An 18,548-nucleotide genomic window follows, 5' to 3' on the forward strand; every position below is an offset into this window, starting at 1 on the left:
ACATGCTGCCTGTCCTGTTTCTTAATCATTAGCCATGGCTGAGCCACATTAACTGAGAAAGACACATTTTTGTTAAACTAAGTGTGCTAAGCAACTGAAAGCAGGCGTCCGAGGAGCACTGCTGTGACTTCTCCCAGCTGACTTTTTCTGGGACAGTTAGTAAAAGGTCCAGCTGCAGCTGTGTGTCACTTTTCAGCGCGCCCTGCTGTGAAACCTGCATTCCCAACACTTACACCGGGCCAAGGAAGTAATGAGGAGAGCTGATCTCCTGCGTTAGCCAAAAGGAGGAAGCTCTCATTTGGCAGGTGGACGCTTCTCCCCGGGAAATCCTGCAGGCTCATTGTTCCTGTCAGGTACTATAATGTGCCCATAAATTTCATTTGACAGAATACATGATGTCAAAAGAATAGAAAGTAACAAAATCCAAACATGTAAAAGCATCCCAGCCAGAACTCAGCCTGTCCTCCACTCAAGGCATTGAAAGTGCAGGAAGGAACCCACACCACACCCTGTTACCTAACGATGGCAGGTGCCCACAGGGGCTTTCCTGGTAGAAAGAAAGGTCAAGAGCCATAGAATGGAGAGTGGATTCTACAAGTTATACCAAAACATGTTAACCTTCAGAACCACAGAACACTAGATCACCACGCCTCCGGAAAAAGGTGGCTTGTATGTCTATTTGATTGTTTTTGATGGTTAACCCAGAAGCAGTTAATAATTTTTTTTTTGGGGGGGGGGCCTTAGAGTGAAATGAAAATGCAGGGCTCCCTGTTCAAAATTTATTTAAAATTTCAAGACAGGGACAGCAAAGCATTAAACCAAGCTCAGACCCCTTCTAAGCAGAGAGAACTGTACAACTTGTACACCCAAGGAGCCAGCCCTGAGGAGACCCTACCTTCCATAGCATGCTCTTTATATCAGGTAGAATGGTTTGTTTGTTAGGCACTCTAGCTTTGGATCCAAGCTGCCTGTATACAAATTCCAACTTCTTGGTTTATAACATGGGTGACCTTGAGCAAGATATATAAGCTTTCTGAGACTCAGCTTCCTCGACTGTAACATAGAAATGACAACACGGGAAATAACACATACAAAACTTCCCGGCAAGTAGTAAACACCCATTCAGCTATTATTAGCTATCATCATTACCTAGCACAAAGCCAGCTGATTAAGAAATGTACTGAAAATCAGTGATTAGGGAACATTTGTAAACTCAGTATCTAGGAGTAATTTTACTGTTGGGGGAAACAGCCCATGTGTGAATATTTCTATATTTACCCTAGGAACTAGTCTGTGAAAGACTTGTTGTGTATGGCCCTCAGAAATCAGTTCCTGGTCAGTGATAAGTAAATAAGGGTTTCATATAAGAAAACTTTCCAATACACCATGTATGGACAGAATCCAATGAGTTTTCATCTTCAATGGCATTCAAAAAGACTGAACAAACATCTTGTCAAGATGCAGAGCAAATTTTTCTATTAGATGACATTCAAGTTCTCTTCTATTCCTGGGAGGCTATAGATTCTGTGTAGTTCACTGCTTCTGTTGTACGACTATGATGTCTAGTTTTATTCCCTCCATGGCCTTCCACCAAAGAAACCCTTCTGTCTTCCCTTCTTTCCCATTCAACCGTTTTATTCTAGCCAAGTGTACTTATAGACTTGGGAAGATTTAAAGCATCTTCTTTTCTACTGTAATCATCCTTGCCTTAGGTAGTAGTCTACCTTTTCCCATTCCCCAGGACCTTCTATTTTTATGTCTTCATTCTGAAGTTAACTCCACTTAGTGTTGATTAAATGATTTTGGAAGGGAGATACTCAAGCTAACAGTGTTTGGAGATAATCAGCTGTAGGTACCAGCTCTCCCACCTGCCGTGAGTGACCCTGGGCAACTTACTCAATCTTCTTGATCCACATTACTTTATGTGAAAAAGCGGTATTATGTTAGTATCTACTTCATAGAGTTATTCTGATATTTAAATGATGTAATGCTTGTAAAGTGCTTAGAATGACATCTGGGCATCTGGTAGATAGTCCTCAAAGTTAGCAATTGTTTTTATTGAGGTCCACTGAAGGGCAATTTCTTATGGGATGGATCCTGTTCTTGCTGATTCTTCAGCTTCCAAGAGAAGTAGGGTGTGTGTGTGTGTGTGTGTGTGTGTGTGTGTGTGTGTGTGTGTGTGTGTGAGAGAGAGAGAGAGAGAGAAGCTCTCAAAGAATTATAAATATATGCCTTTTTATTTTTGTCTTTAACACTATTTTAAAGATTGCCCACTGTGTTGATGGCACAATGCTATATAGTAAGAAACATAAGAAGAAATTTAACAAATGGTTCCTCTCTACCAAAAGTTAAAAAAAACCATAAAAATTAAATAGAAACATAAAACCGTCCACCATTAATATCTTAAGACTACCATTAAGTGTTGGTATTTCATATTAAATACTATATTATGGGCACAAAAACTATCTGTGAGCAAATATAATGAACACTATAGCTAATAGTATCCTGAGATCCAAGGTGGCAGTAGAGTAGGTGGATGTTACACTCACCTTCTCCTAGCACCAAACTGGAATTACAACTAAAATACAGAATAATCAACCTGAACAACCCACTGAAGACTACCTGAATAGAAGTCTTATAACCAAGGACTTACAAAGGAAGCCACATTGAGATTGGTAGGAAGGGTAGGAATGTGAAAAGGGCTATCCTTGCTCTCACAGGTGGTGGCATAGATTCAAAGGGATAGCTCAGCTGCAGGGGATTCCCCCTGAGGAGCAAACCCAATACCAGGTCCCTCAGCCCAGAGCACCAAAGTCAGGAAGAGGCACACACATAATATCTGGCTGTGAAAATCAGCAGAGAATTTGTCTGCCAGGGAGGGATAGGAATCTGCTAGAGACACAAGAATCCTCTTAAAGTGCCAAGGCAAAACATCTTGTTCACAGACACTTACCCTGGGCTCTGGCAAAGGGAGGTGGAGCAGACTGGAGCCAAGTGAAAAGAGACTGAGGTTTATGGCTCGAGGGAGAGAACTGAGGGGACAGCTGCTGGGACCCCGGTCTTGAGTCCCTCTCTCGCACCACAGATGCCATCTTCCTTGGGTGGAGCACTGCCCTCCTTATAGCATCAGCCTGGGGAAATGCAATATCCTCACCCTCTGAACTTCCTGTTTCCCCACTCTGCAAAGCTCACACCTTGCTAAAGAGTAAGGAGCATGGGCCCGGGTGCAGAGGTCTGGGCATGCTCAGGGGGTGTCAGTGACTGAGTGGTGTGGTTTTGGGGAGGGGCCATTCCCCCCATTTTCATATGAACCTGACTGGCACCTCCTCCTCATGGGAAATACTCTAGCCCCACCCTCCAGGCTCTAGGTGGTCCCACCTTCTCAACTCCTGGTGGCCCCATGGCTGCTGCGGCCTAGGCAGAATCTGAGACAGACCGAATAGAGTGGCTCTAGAGCATAGATTAGCCAGCATCTTGCCCTCATGATAGATCCACTAGCCCCACCCTCCTGACACCAAGCAGCCTTGCTCTGTAGAGCTTGAGCTCCTGGCAGAATATTGGACCAACTAAGTTGCATGGGTCTAAGAAGGGGGACGCTTTTCTTTTACGTGCCCAACTGGTGCAGAGCCTTCCCTCAGTGCAGCTAAATCTTGGTCTACTTGGGCTGGATCAACTCTGCTGGCCTCACCCTGATACTCTCTGAGACTCCGTCTCACCACAAAAGTCTGTGGGCACCTGGAAGGAGGCAGCTAAACTTGGTATACCCTGGGATATGTGCTGGTGGCCTCAGACCCAGCACTGGCACTGAGTATGAACCTGTATCAATATGGTGAGCACCACTTGCCCCTACCTGATGACTCACTGAGAACCAACTTCACTAACTCAAGCACTACTGCCAGAGGCTCTTTCAGTGACTGAGCCTATCAGGCAGCTGGCAGGCAGAGGCAGAGGGACCTGTGTTAACCTGCCCTTGGGCACAGTGCTGATAAAAGCCAGCCTTGGTATATGGCTTCATCCCTTCTGTACACACCCAGGCCCAGTAGAGGCATCCACGAACTGTGGATCACTTTGAAGCTCCAAGCAGGTTTTCCAAGACCATTTACAGGCGGTGTCTGATATTGGCCTGCACCAGAATCCCTCCCAGCAGGCCTCCGAACCAACACACTTAGTGGCCAGCTTCAGACAACATCAGCGCAGGATCCAGTTAGCTTCACATGCAGCATATCCAAAGGGATATACAGGCAGGCACCAGACCCTGCTGGGGCAGATTCGGCTTCATGTGGTCAGCACCTCCACAATAGTTCACACACTGGTGTACAGGTCAGTCCTCACAGTCAGCCAGCCTGAGGGGTAACCCCACACAAAAACCAACCAGTATCAATCAAGAGTCAATTACAACAGGAGGGCACACAGGAGGGACATTTCAAGCACCTACATCAGGTAATCAAGGAGATCGTGCCACTGGACCCCACAAAACACTTACTGTATAAGGTCAGCCAACCAAGACTGGGCATCATAGCAGATCTACCTAATATACAGAAACAAACATAAAGAGGCAGCCAAAGTGGGGAGACAAAGAAACAGGCCCCAAATGAAAGAACAGGAGAAATTTCCAGAAAAAGAGCTAAATGAAATGGAGGCAAGCAATTTATCAAATATAGAATTTCAAAAAATGGTTATAAGGATGCTCAAGGAACTTAGTGAAAACTACAACAGCACAAAAAGGACATAGAAACCATGTAAAGAAGCATTAAGAAATGAAGAATACAATATCTGAAATGAAAAATACACTAAAAGGAATAAACAGTAGGTTGGGTCAAGCAGAGGATCAAATCAGCAATTTGAAACACAAAGTAGCAGAAAACAAACAATCAGAGCAGCAAACAAAAGTTTTTTTTTTAAATGAAGATAGTGTAAAGAATCTTTGGGACAACATGAAATGTAACAACATCCACATCATAGTGGTACCAGAAAGAGAAGAAAGAGAGCAAGGGAGCGAGAACCTATTTGAAGAAATAATAAAAAAAAAAAACCCTTCCCTTATCTGGTGAAGGAAAAAGATACACAAGTTCAGAAAGTGCAGAAAGTCACAAACAAGATGAATCCAAAGAGGCCCACAGTAAGACACATCATAATTAAAATGCCAAAGGTTAAAGACAAAGAGAGAAGCTTAAAAGCAGTAAGAGAAAGACAGGTACTTACAAGAGAGTTCCCATAAGACTAACAGCTGGTTTCTCAACAAAAATATTTCAGGCCAGAAGGGATTGCTATGAATTATTCAAAATGATGAAAAGCAAAGACCTACAACCAAGACTACTTTACTCAGCAAGGCTATTATTTAAAATTGAATGAAAAATAAAGAGCTTTCCAGACAAGAAAAAGCTAAAGAAGTTCGTTACCACAAAACCAGTATTATAAGAAATGTTGAGCTTTATGGTCTCTCCCTAGAGCTTTGCCTTGGGGTCTGCTGCTGTGGTCCTGTAGCACCCGGCCCCGCGTGGCAGTGACATGGAGGAATTCTACTCCGAAGACTTCTCCACCTCAGAGGAGGATGAGGACTACGTGCCTTCGGGTGGAGAGTATAGTGAAGATGATGTAAATGAATTAGTGAAGGAAGATGAAGTGGATGGTGAAGAGCAGACACAGAAAACCAAAGGGAATATAAATCAGCACACACACACACACACAAAAGAAAACCAAAGGGAAAAAAAGAAAGACTCAGAGCATTCCTGCCAGGAAGAGTAAGTGAGGTGGCCTCCCATTAGAAGAAGAGGAAGATAGCAGCGGGGAGTCTGGAGGCAGTAGCAGCGAAGAGGAGGACACGGCTGCAGAGCAGGATGAAGGTGCTGGGTCAGAGGATGCCAGGAAGAAGAAGGAGGATGAACTGTGGGCCAGCTTCCTCAATGATGTGGGAACAAAATCAAAAGTGTCCCCAAGCCCACAAGTTAAAAAAAGGGGGGAGACTGAAGAGATGAGTTCAAGTAAATTGTTTGTCAAAGCAGAAGAGCCAGAAAAACCTAAAGAGGCAGAAAAAGTAAAAATCACCAAGGTGTTTGATTTTGCTGGTGAAGAAGTCAGGGTGACTAAGGAAGTGGATGCTACATCTAAAGAGGCCAAATCCTTCTTCAAGCAAAATGAGAAAAAAATCACAGGCTAATGTCCCTTCAACTCTGCCATCACTCCCTGCTGGGTCAGGATTAAAAAGATCAAGTGGCATGAGCAGCCTTTTGGGAAAAATTGGAGCCAAGAAGCAGAAGATGAGCACCCTAGAGAAGTCCAAACTGGACTGGGAGAGCTTCAAGGAGGAAGAAGGCATCGGTGAAGAACTGGCCATCCACAATCGAGGGAAGGAAGGGTACATTGAACGGAAAGCTTTTCTAGACCGAGTGGATCACAGGCAGTTTGAAATTGAGCGAGATCTCAGGCTCAGCAAAATGAAACCCTGATGTTATGGGGGAAAATCAATAGCCGCTAATCCTGTTTACAATGTGAGCTTCTTTTGCATCCGTGAAATGTCTCCAGTGTTGCTCCTCAGCTGTTTCCTAGCAAGTCCTTCTTTTCTACCTTGAATTTCTGTCTTTGTATCTTCGCCTCACATGGTTTCATTCATTTTACTTTTAAAAGTTTGTCCTTAAAAAAATAGTTTTAAAAAAATGGCAATAGGCTCTGGCCATTTGGTTCAGTGGATAGTCAGCCTGGCATGCGGCATGCAGATATCCTGGGTTAGCTCCCCAGACAGAGCACACAGGAGAAGAGACCATCTACTTCTTTCCCCCTCTTTCTCCCCATGCTCTCTCTCTTCCCCTATCACAGCCAGTGGCTTGACTGGTTCAAGCATCAGCCTCAGGTGCTAAGGATAGCTCATTTGATTCAAGCATCAGCCCCAGATGGGGATTGCCACATGGATCCCCTTTACACTAAAATAAATAAATAAAGGCAATAAATATATATTTATTAATAATAACTTTAATGTAAATGGCTTAAGTGCTCCAATCAAAAGACATAGGACAGCTGAATGGATAAGAAAGCAAGACCTATATATATGCTGTCTAAAGAGACCCACCTCATAATGAAGTATACATACAAACTAAATGTAAAGAAATAGAAAATGATATTTCATGCAAATAGAATTGGAAAAAAAAATCTGGGTAGCAATACTTATATCTGACAAAATGGATTTTAAAACAAAGGCTATAGTAAGAGACTAAGAAGAATACCACATGATGATAAAGGAGAAATCCAACAAGATGATATAAACCTTGCAAACGTTTATGTTTGCAACATAGGATCACATAAATATGTAAAGAAAATTTTGATGGACATAAAGGGAAAGATCAACAATAATACAGTCATAGTAGAGGATTTTAACATTCTACTGACACCAATGGATATATCTTCCAGAAAGAAAATTTGCAAAATAACAGCCTTAAATGACAGACTAGATCAGATGAATTTAATCGATGTCTTTAGAGCATATCGCCCCAAAGCAGCAGAATATACATTTTTTTCAAGTGCACATATAACATTTTCTAGGGTAGACTGCATGTTAGAATATAAAACAAATCTCAATAAATTTAAGAAGAGTAAAATCATAGTAAGCATTTTCTCTGACCATGATATGAAACTAAAACTCCATCACAAGACCAAAAACTGAAAAACACACAAAGACATGAAAACTAAATAACATATTACTAAATAATAAATGGATTAACAATGAGATCAAGAAAGAAATAAAAAGATACCTTGAAACAAATGAAAATGAAAACACAACAAACAAAAATCTTTGGAAAATTCATAGCATTATAGACCTATATCAAGAAACAAGAAATATCTCAAATAAACTATTTCACTTTACACTTAAAGAAACTAGAAAAAGAACAGCAAACAAAGCCCAAGGTGAGTAGAAGAAAGGAAATAATAAAGATCAGATCAGAAATAAATAAAATAAGGTCTAAAAAAACAATATAAATAGATTAATAAAACCAAGCTGGTTCTTTGAAGAGATAAATAAGATCGACAAACCTTTAACAAGACTCACAAAAAAAAAAAAAAAAGAGAGAGAGAGAGGACCTAAACAAAATAAAAAATGAAAGTGGAGAAGTAACAACTGAAACCAAAAAAATACAAAGGATTGTAAGAAAAAATTATAAACAGCATTGTAAATAACTATATACCAACAAATTGGACAATCTGGATGAAATGGATAAATTCCTAGAAATAATACAATCTTCCCAAACTGAATCAGGAAGAATCAGAAAATCTAAATAGACTGATTATAACTAATGAAATTGAAACAATAATAAAAAAATTCCCAACAAACAGAAGTCCTGGAATGGATGGTTTCACAGGTGAGTTTTACCAAACAATCAGCTGTTCCAAAATATTCAAGAGGAAGGAAGACTCCCAAATTCATTTTATGAGGCCAGAATTATCCTAATTCCAAAACTAGGTATAGACACTAGAAAGAAAGATATCCCTGATGAACATAGATGCTAAAATCCTCACCAAAATATTACCAAACTAAATTCAGCAATATGTTAAAAATGTCATTCACCATGACCAAGTGTACTTTATTCTGGAATGCAAGGTTGGTACAATATCCACAAATTAGTAAATGTGATATACCACATAAACAAATGAAGTATAAAAATCACAGATCATATCCATAGATGCTGAAAAACCATTTGATAAACTCCAGCATCCATTTATGATAGAAACTCTCAGCAAAGTGAGAATAGAGAGATCATACCTCAATGTAATAAAGATCATATATAACAAACCCACAACCAACATTATACTCAATGGACAAAAAACTGAAACGTTTCTCTTAAGGAACATTATAGGAATGTCTGCTTTCATCACTCTTACTCAACATAGTACTGGAAGTCCTAGCCACAGCAGTCAGACAAGGAGAAATAAAAGGCATCCAAATTGAAAAGGAAAATGTAAAACAGTCATTATTTGCAAGTGGCATAATACTGTATATAGAGAACCCTAAAAGTTCCACCAAAAACATACTAGAATGAATAAATGAATTCAGTAACGTAATAGGATACAAAATAAATATTTGTAAATCAGTTCCAGTTTTATACACCAATAATGAACTATCAGAAAGAAAATCTAAGAAAACAATACCGTTTACAATTGCATAAAAGGAAAATTATAGGACACCGAAGAAAGAAAATGAAGAAGATAGAAATAAGTGGAAGCGAGTCCCGGGTTCGATTCCCGGCCAGGGCACACAGGAGAAGCGCCCATCTGCTTCTCCACCCCTCCCCCTCTCCTTCCTCTCTGTCTCTCTCTTCCCCTCCCGCAGCCAAGGCTCCATTGGAGCAAAGATGGCCCGGGCACTGAGGATGGCTCTGTGGCCTCTGCCTCAGGTGCTAGAATGGCTCTGATGCAACAGAGCGACGCCCCAGAGGGGCAGAGCATTGCCCCCTGGTGGGCATGCCGGGTGGATCCCAGTGGGGCGCATGCGGGAGTCTGTCTGACTACCTCCCCGTTTCCAGCTTCGGAAAAATGAAAAAAAAAAAAAAAAGAAATAAGTGGAAGCTGCTCCCTGTGACAGCTCCTAACAGACTGAACGGTGGTTGGGTTGCACTTTTCAGGGATTTGGCATGGTGATGGGGCCAACTTGGACTTGGTGAACATGTTAAGGACACTACTCTTTTATGGATTCTTGCTGTATTGGCCAAGAGTTTTCTTAAAGGCTTTTAATCACTGTAAAAAAAATAGAAGACTGGATAGGGAAGATGGGGCACATATACACCATGGTATACTATTCAGCTAGAAGAGGTGATGACATCGGATCACTTACAGCAGAATGGTGGAATCTTGATGGCATTGTGTGGAGTGAAATAGGTGAATCATAAAAAAACAGGAACTGCAGGATTCCATACGTTGGGGGGACATAAAGGCGAGACTAAGAGACATGGACAGGAGTGTGGTGGTTACGGGGGGTGGGGGGAGGGAATGAGGGAGAGGGGGAGGGAAAGGGCACAGAGAAGTCTGGATAGAGGGTGACGGAGGACGATCTCTCTTTGGGTGATGGGTATGCAACAGAACTAAATGACAAGATAACCTGGAAATGTTTTCTTTGAATATATGTACCCTGATTTATTGATGTCACCCCATTAAAATAAAAATTTATTTATATAAAAAAAAGACACAATGAAATGGAAAAATATCCCATGTTCTTGGATAGGAAGAATAAATAGAGTTAAAATGGCCATATTGTCCAAAGCAATACATACATTTAATGCAATTCCCATCAAAATTCCAATGTGATTTTTTAAAGAAATGGAACAGAAAATTATCAGGTTTGTATGGAACCATAAAAAACCCTGAATAACCAAAATAATCCTGAGGAAAATAAAACAAAGCTGGAGGTATTACAATACCTGACTTCAAATTATACTACAGAACTATGATAATCAAAACAGCGCGGTATTGGCAGAAAAACAGACACACAGATCAATGGAACAGAATCGAAAGCCCAGAAATAAAACCACATATATATGGGCAAATCATCTTTGATAAAGGAGCCAACAACACACAATGGAGAAAAGAAAGCCTCTTCACAAATAGTGCTGGGAAAATTGGAAAACCACATGAAAAAGAATGAAACTTGACTACAGTTTGTCCCCTTGCAAAAAATTAATTCAAAATGAATCAAAGACCCAAATATAAGACCTGAAACAATAAATTACATAGAAGAAAACATAGGTAATAAACTCATGTACCTTGGCCGTAGAGAGCATTTTATGAATTTGACCCCAAAGGCAAGGGAAGTAAAGGCAAAGATAAATTAATAGGACTATATCAAACTAAGAAGCTTTTGCACAGCAAAAGAAACTGACAATAAACCAAACAGACAACCAACTAAGTGGGAGATGATATTTGCAAACAACAGTTTAGATAAGGGGTTAATATTCAAAATACATAAAGACACACAACTCAGCAACAAACAAGCAAACAATTCAATAAGAAAATGAACAGAGGACATGAACAGATACTTCTCTCAAGAAGAAATACAAATGACCAATAGATACATGAAAAGATGCTCATCTTCACTAGCTATTAGAGAAATGCAAATCAAGACTACAATGAGATACCACCTCATACCTGTTAGACTAGCTATTATCAACAAGTCAGGTAATAACAAGTGTTGGAGAGGCTGTGGAGAAAAAAGAACCCTCATTCACTGTTGGTGGGAATGTAAAGTAGTACAACCACTATGGAAGAAAGTATGGTGGCTCCTCCAATAATTAAGAATAGAACTACCATATGATCCAGCAATCACTGTACTGGATATATACCCCCAAAACTAAAAAACATTGGTATGTAAAGACACGTGCACCCCTATGTTCATTGCAACATTATTCACAGTGGCCAAGACATGGTAACAAAGAAAGTGCCCTTCAATAGAGGATTGGATAAAGAAGATGTGGTACATGTATAATACTATGGAATACTACTCAGCCAGAAGAAACGATGACATGAGATCATTTACAACAACATGTGTGGACCTTGATAACATTACACTGAGTGAAATAAGTAAATCAGAAAAAGCTAAGAACTGTATGATTCCATACATAGGTGGAACACAAAATTGAGACTCATGGACATAAATAGGAGAGCAGTGGTTACCAGGGGGAGGGGGGGAAGGAGTGGGAGAAATGGGGGAGGGGGAGGGACATAAAGAGGGACAAATATAATATAAGGTGATGGAGGATGATTTGAGTTTGGGTGATGGGTATACAACATAATCAACTGTCCAAACGATGTAGAAATGTTTGCCCCAAATCTGTGTACTCTAGTTGACCAATGTCACCGTTAAATTTAATTGTCTAAAAGAAAAAAAAATTAGCTAATCTGTTGGGATCAACAGTGTGCAAGAATGAGATGTCTTGCCTGATCTGTGGTGGCACAGTGGATAAAGCATCGACCTGGAATGCTGAGGTCGCCAGTTCAAAACCCTGGGTTTGCCTGGTCAAGGCACATATGGGAGTTGATGCTTCCTGCTCCTGCGCCCTTCTCTCTCTCTCTCTCTCTCCCCCTTCTCTAAAATGCCTAAATAAAATCTTTAAAAAAAAAAGAGAATGAGATGTCTTTACAAAGTTTAAATTCCTATAATGGCAGTGAAATTTCACATTTAGCTGGGAAAACTGGAAAGCCACATGCAAAAGAATGAAACTGGACTACAGTTTGTCCCCCTGTACTAAAATTAACTCAAAATGGATCAAAGATCTAAACATAAGACCTGAAACAATTAAGTACATAGAAGAAGACATAGGTACTCAACTCATGGACCTGGGTTTTAAAGAGCATTTTATGAATTTGACTCCACAGGCAAGAGAAGTGAAGGCAAAAATTAATGAATGGGACTACATCAGACTAAGAAGTTTTTGCTCAGCAAGAGAAACTGATAACAAAATAAACAGAAAGCCAACTAAATGGGAAATGATATTTTCAAACAACAGCTCAGATAAGGGCCTAATATCCAAAATATACAAAGAACTCATAAAACTCAACAACAAACAAACAATCCAATAAAAAAATGGGAAGAGGATATGAACAGACACTTCTCCCAGGAAGAAATACAAATGGCCAATAGATATATGAAAAGATGCTCATCTTCTTTAGCTATTAGAGAAATGCAAATCAAAACGGCAATGAGATACCACCTCACACCTGTTCGTTTAGCTATTATTAGCAAGACAGGTAATAGCAAATGTTGGAGAGGCTGTGGAGAAAAAGGAACCCTCATACACTGTTGGTGGGAATGTAAAGTAGTACAACCATTATGGAAGAAAGTATGGTGGTTCCTCAAAAAACTGAAAATAGAACTACCTTATGACCCAGCAATCCCTCTACTGGGTATATACCCCAAAAACTCAGAAACATTGATACGTAAAGACACATGCAGCCCCATGTTTATTGCAGCATTGTTCACAGTGGCCAGGACATGGAAACAACCAAAAATCCCGTCAATAGATGACTGGATAAAGAAGATGTGGCACATATACACTATGGAATACTACTCAGCCATAAGAAATGATGACATCGGTACATTTACAGCAAAATGGTGGGATCTTGATAACATGATACGAAGCGAAATAAGTAAATCAGAAAAAAACAGGAACTGCATTATTCCATACGTAAGTGGGACATAAAAGTGAAACTAAGAGACATTGATAAGAGTGTGGTGGTTACGGGGGGGCGGGAGGGGGAATGGGAGAGGGAAAGGGGGAGGGGGAGGGGCACAAAGAAAACAAGATAGAAGGTGACAGAGGACAATCTGACTTTGGGTGATGGGTATGCAACATAATTGAACGACAAGATAACCTGGACTTGTTATCTTTGAATATATGTATCCTGATTTATTGATGTCACCCCATTAAAAAAATAAAATTATTAAAAAAAATAAAAAATAATAAAAAAAATTTTCACATTTAGACATAATAAAAATAAATATGCATGCAGTTCAAATAAACATATACAGGTATTGATCGAAAAAAAAAAGAAATAAGTGGAAGCATATACCAAGTTTATGGATAGGAATAATTAAAATGTCCATGATACCCAAAGCAATCTACAAACTCAATGCAATTCCTATCAAGATACCAATGGTGGCCATGGCCAGATAGCTTGGTTGGTTAGAGCATCTTCTGAAGTACAGAGGTTGCTGGTTCAATTCCTAGTCCGGGTACATACAGGAACAGATCGATGTTCTTCTCTCTCTTTCTTTTCCTCCCTCGCTAAAATCAATAAATTAAAAAAAAAATTTTAAGATACCAATGGTGTTTTTCACAGAACTAGAACAAATATTTCAAAAATTTATATGGAACCACAAAAGACCCCAAATGTCCACAGCAATCTTGACAAAGAAAAATAGAGTTGGAGGAATAATGCAACCTGATATCAAACCATACTACAAGACTGTAGTAATCAAAACAGCATGGTACTGGCATAAAAACTAACATATAGATCAATGGAACAGAACAGAGAGCCCAGAAATAAACTCATGCCTTTATGGTCAATACTTTTAATTTTTTTTTATTGATTTTAGAGAAAGAGGAAGAGAGAGAGCAAGAGAGAGAAGAGACATGGATTTATGCATTCATTGGTTGATTCTTGTATGTGCCTTGACTGGGGATTGAACCCACAACCTGGGCATATTGGGACAATGCTTAAAACACCTGAGATACCTTGCCAGGACTTTATTTATTGATTTTAGAGGGAAAGAGGAAGGCGGGAGAGAGAGAAAGAAAGAGAGAAGCATTAATTTGTTGTTCCACTTATTTATGCATTCATTGGTTAGTTTTATTATGTGCCCTGACTGGAAATCATACAATCTGCAACCTTGGTGCATTGGGACAACACTTAAACTACCTGAGCTATCCAGCCAGGGCTTTATGTTTAATGCTTGATAAAGGAGGCAAGAACATACAATGAAGTAAAAAATAGTCTATTCAATAAATGGTGCTGGGCAAATTGGACAATACATGCAAAAAAATAAAACTAGACCATCTTCTTACACTGTATACAAAAATAAATTTAAAATGGTATATAAACTTAAATGTCAGGCTTGAAGATATAAAAATCCTAGAAAAAAACATGGGCAGTAAGATCTTGGACATTTTTTGGTAGCAATTTTTATTTTATTTATTTATTTATTTATTTATTTATTTATTTATTTTTACAGAGACAGAGAGAGGGATAGATAGGGACAGACAGACAGGAATGGAGAGAGATGAGAAGCATCAATTATTAGTTTTTCGTTGTGCATTGCAACACCTTATCTGTTCATTGATTGCTTTCTCATATGTGCCTTGACCGCGGGCCTTCAGCAGACCGAGTAACCCTTTGCTTGAGCCAGTGACCTTGGGCTCAAGCTGGTGAGCTTTTGCTCAAACCAGATGAGCCCTTGCTCAAGCTGGCAACCTAGGGGTCTCGAACTTGGGTCTTCCGCATCCCAGTCTGACGCTCTATCCACTGTGCCACTGCCTGGTCAGGCAGTAGCAATATTTTTGTCTGCTATTTCTCCTCAAGGCAAGGGAAATAAAAGAAAAAATAAACAAATGGGATTACATCAAACTAAATAATTTTTGCACAGCAAAGGAAACCATCAACAAAATGAAAAGCCAACCCACTGAATGGGAGAAAATATTTGCCAATGATATAGCTGATAAGGGGTTAATATCCAAAATTTAAAAGAAACTTATACAATTCAACACCAAAAAATAAAATACTTTAATTTAAAAATGGGCAAAGGACCTGAATAGATATTTCTCCAAAGAGGATATACAGATGGCCAATAGAAGTATGAAAAAATGCCCAATGTCTTTAATCATTAGAGAAATAGAAATTAAAACCACAATGAGCTATTACTTCACACCTGTGGGAATGGCTATCATCATCAGTAAAACAACAAAAAACAAGTGTTGAAGAGGATGTGGAGAAAAGGAAACCCTTATGCCACTGTGAAAAGCAGTGTGAAGTTTCCTCAAAAAATTAAAAATGGAACTGCCTTATGAGTCAGTGACTCCACTTTGGGAATATTTCTGAAGAAACCCGAAACACTGGTTCCCAAGAACAAATGCACCCTTGTGTTATTGCAGCTTTACTTACAATAGCCAAGATTTGGAAACAGCCCAATTGCCCATCAGTAGATGAATGAATAAAAAACTGTGGTACATTTACACAATGGAATACTACTAGGCCATAAAATGAAAGAAATCTTACCTTTTATAAAAGCAGGGATGGACCTGAAGAGCATTATGTTAAGTGAAATAAGCCAGTCAGAGAAAGACAAATATCATATGATTTCACTTATAGGTAAAATCTAATGAACAAAATAAACTAACAAACAAAATAGAAACAGACTCATAGATACAGAACTCATAGACTGACAGCTGTCAGAGAGGAGGGGGGTTGAGGGGCTAGGTGAAAAAGGTGAAAGGTTAAGAAAAAAAATACTCATAAACAACAGTATGGTGATTACCAGAGGAAAAAGGGTGGGGGTGGGGGTGTAGAAGAGAGTAAAGGGAGGGTAAATGGTGACAGAGGAGCACAATACAATATACAGGTGATGTGTTATAGCAGGGGTCGGGAAACTTTTTGGCTGAGAGAGCCACGAACGCCACATATTTTAAAATATAATGCCGTGAGAGCCATACAACGACCCATGTACGTTACACATTATCCAATAAAAATTTGGTGTTGTCCTGGAGAACAGCTGTGATTGGCTCCAGCCACCCGCAACCATGAGCATGAGTGGTATGAAATGAATGGATAGTAATACATGAGAATGTTTTATATTTTTAACGTTACTATTTTTTTTAATTAAAGATTTGTCTGCGAGCCAGATGCAGCCATCAAAAGAGCCACATCTGGCTCGTGAGCCATGCGTTCCTGACCCCTGTGTTATAGAATTGTACACTTGAAATCGACATCATTTTATTAACCATTGTCACCCCAATAAATTCAATAAGATTACATCCCCTCTGGGGCAAAAATTAAAATTAAAAATAAAGTATTTGTTGCATATAAAAAGGAAACTGTATCCCCTCACAAAGAAAAAACATGTGGCATTAGAGACCATCCAAATACCATTTTGTATCCACAAGCATCTCCACCCCTGCTCTCCCTATCTCCTTCCTTCCTACCAAGCCATTCATCTGCACCATTCTGGAGCCCTTAAAGACACAGAGCTCAGAGCTGAAGCAACGACACAGGGCATCACCCGTCTGGCCTCTACATTTTCCCTTCACTAGCATCCTCAGAAATCAGGACTCCCATCTGTCAGTGGAGTAAATTTTACTCCCTCCATAGGCAATATTTAAGGACTGGTTAGATATTTTTAAAATTAGGAACTTGGGACTGTTGCTTTAGCTGGTTTCAGTATATTTGCATGTTTGTCAGAAAGCTAATTAGGAAAGAAAACCCAACATTATCATAAGGGAAAAGCTCTATCTTTCATTTTACCATGATTGTTTTACTCACATCTAAATTCGAATACCGTGTTTTGAAAATCAGATTTACCATATATTAAGTCAAGTTCTCTTGTCCATGCCAGGTTTTGGTCAAACTGAACTGACTTTCCTTCCCAAATTAGTTGCGTCATACTTATTAAGATAGAGGGACCAAATTAGCTCTGTAACGTCAGCTCCTGTCTTGTGCAATGCCCGCACTTGTCTACATCTCTGCGTCCACAGCTGTGAACTTCACCTTTCCTCACGATGCTCCTTTACCCTCTGCCTCTCGACATCGGAGTCCCCTTCTCCTAGTCTTGGTGTGCTGGAGCCAGCACATCCCAGCTTGTGAGAGAAGATTGTTAAATTTTCAGAAATGATGTGAGCCAATTGTTAAACATAAGTCAGTGTTAAAATCAAATTGTGTAAACTTTCAATTAAATAAATGACATTAAGAACAAAGGGAGGAAATACTCAAAATCCATCACCTCCTATTTTACTACGTCCCAGCATCATGTTTGTTTTACGACTTATTAGGTCTGCAGTATCTGCGGGTAGAAATGCTGTCCACATTATATCACGTGCTGCTGTGGTCTCTGCCCCACCCCATCTTCCCAACTTGAAATACAGTAGTACTGTTGAAAGCAAGTCATAATAAGAGTGTTTACAGCAGGGCAGTCGGTAAGTGCTACACTACGCATTAGCCCTTGGGGTGTTGTTTTATTTGTTTAGACTAGGGTTCTGCAGACTCTGCTTATTTTTGTATGACCCTTGAGGTAAAAATGGTTTTTATAAATTTTAAGGGTTGTGAAAAATATTCAGAGCCTCACTTTGGTGGAGACTTTTTATTTTTATTTTTATTTTTTTTATTTTTCTGAAGCTGGAACCGGGGAGAGACAGTCAGACAGACTCCTGCATGTGCCCGACCAGGATCCACCTGGCACGCCCACCAGGGGGCGACGCTCTGCCCACCAGGGGGCGATGCTCTGCCCCTCTGGGGCGTCGCTCTGTTGCGACCAGGGCCACTCTAGCGCCTGGGGCAGAGGCCAAGGAGCCATCCCCAGCGCCCGGGCCATCTTTGCTCCAATGGAGCCTCGGCTGCGGGAGGGGAAGAGAGAGACAGAGAGGAAGGAGGGGGGAGGGGTGGAGAAGCAGATGGGCGCTTCTCCTGTGTGCCCTGGCCGGAAGTCAAACCCGGGATTTCTGCACACCAGGCCGACGCTCTACCACTGAGCCAACCGGCCAGGGCCTTGGTGGAGACTTTGATATCATGTTGTGTCGATTTAGAAGGCAACTGGTGGTTTTTCTAATTTGTTGTGCTCTGCCTTCCAGCCAGGATGAGAGCCTTTAGCCCGGCTCTTCCTGGCTTCCAGCTCCTTACTGAGCAGGATGAGTCTGGCATTGAAACTCAACTGACAGCTGAATTCGATGGGGTACAAGGCAAATTAATCCAATCATCTTGCCGCCAGAGTCATATTAGCTCCACAAACCCAACAATTATAAAAAAAATATGTTATGATTAGTAGAAGCATTAAAAAAGGTACCCCCTCCAATAAAATAAAATCACAAACA

General features: G+C 40.2%; 1 protein-coding gene and 1 pseudogene across 3 annotated transcripts in view; one reads left to right on the top strand and one right to left on the bottom strand.

The window, feature by feature from the left end:
* CACNA1C (calcium voltage-gated channel subunit alpha1 C) overlaps positions 1-18,548 on the bottom strand; it is a 777,231-nt gene that overhangs the window by 705,857 nt on the left and 52,826 nt on the right. The window lies entirely within an intron of this gene.
* On the top strand, positions 5,509-6,535 carry LOC136393919 (craniofacial development protein 1 pseudogene; annotated as a pseudogene).

Source organism: Saccopteryx leptura, chromosome 2, assembly GCF_036850995.1.
Source record: "Saccopteryx leptura isolate mSacLep1 chromosome 2, mSacLep1_pri_phased_curated, whole genome shotgun sequence".
Classification (NCBI taxonomy): domain Eukaryota; kingdom Metazoa; phylum Chordata; class Mammalia; order Chiroptera; family Emballonuridae; genus Saccopteryx; species Saccopteryx leptura.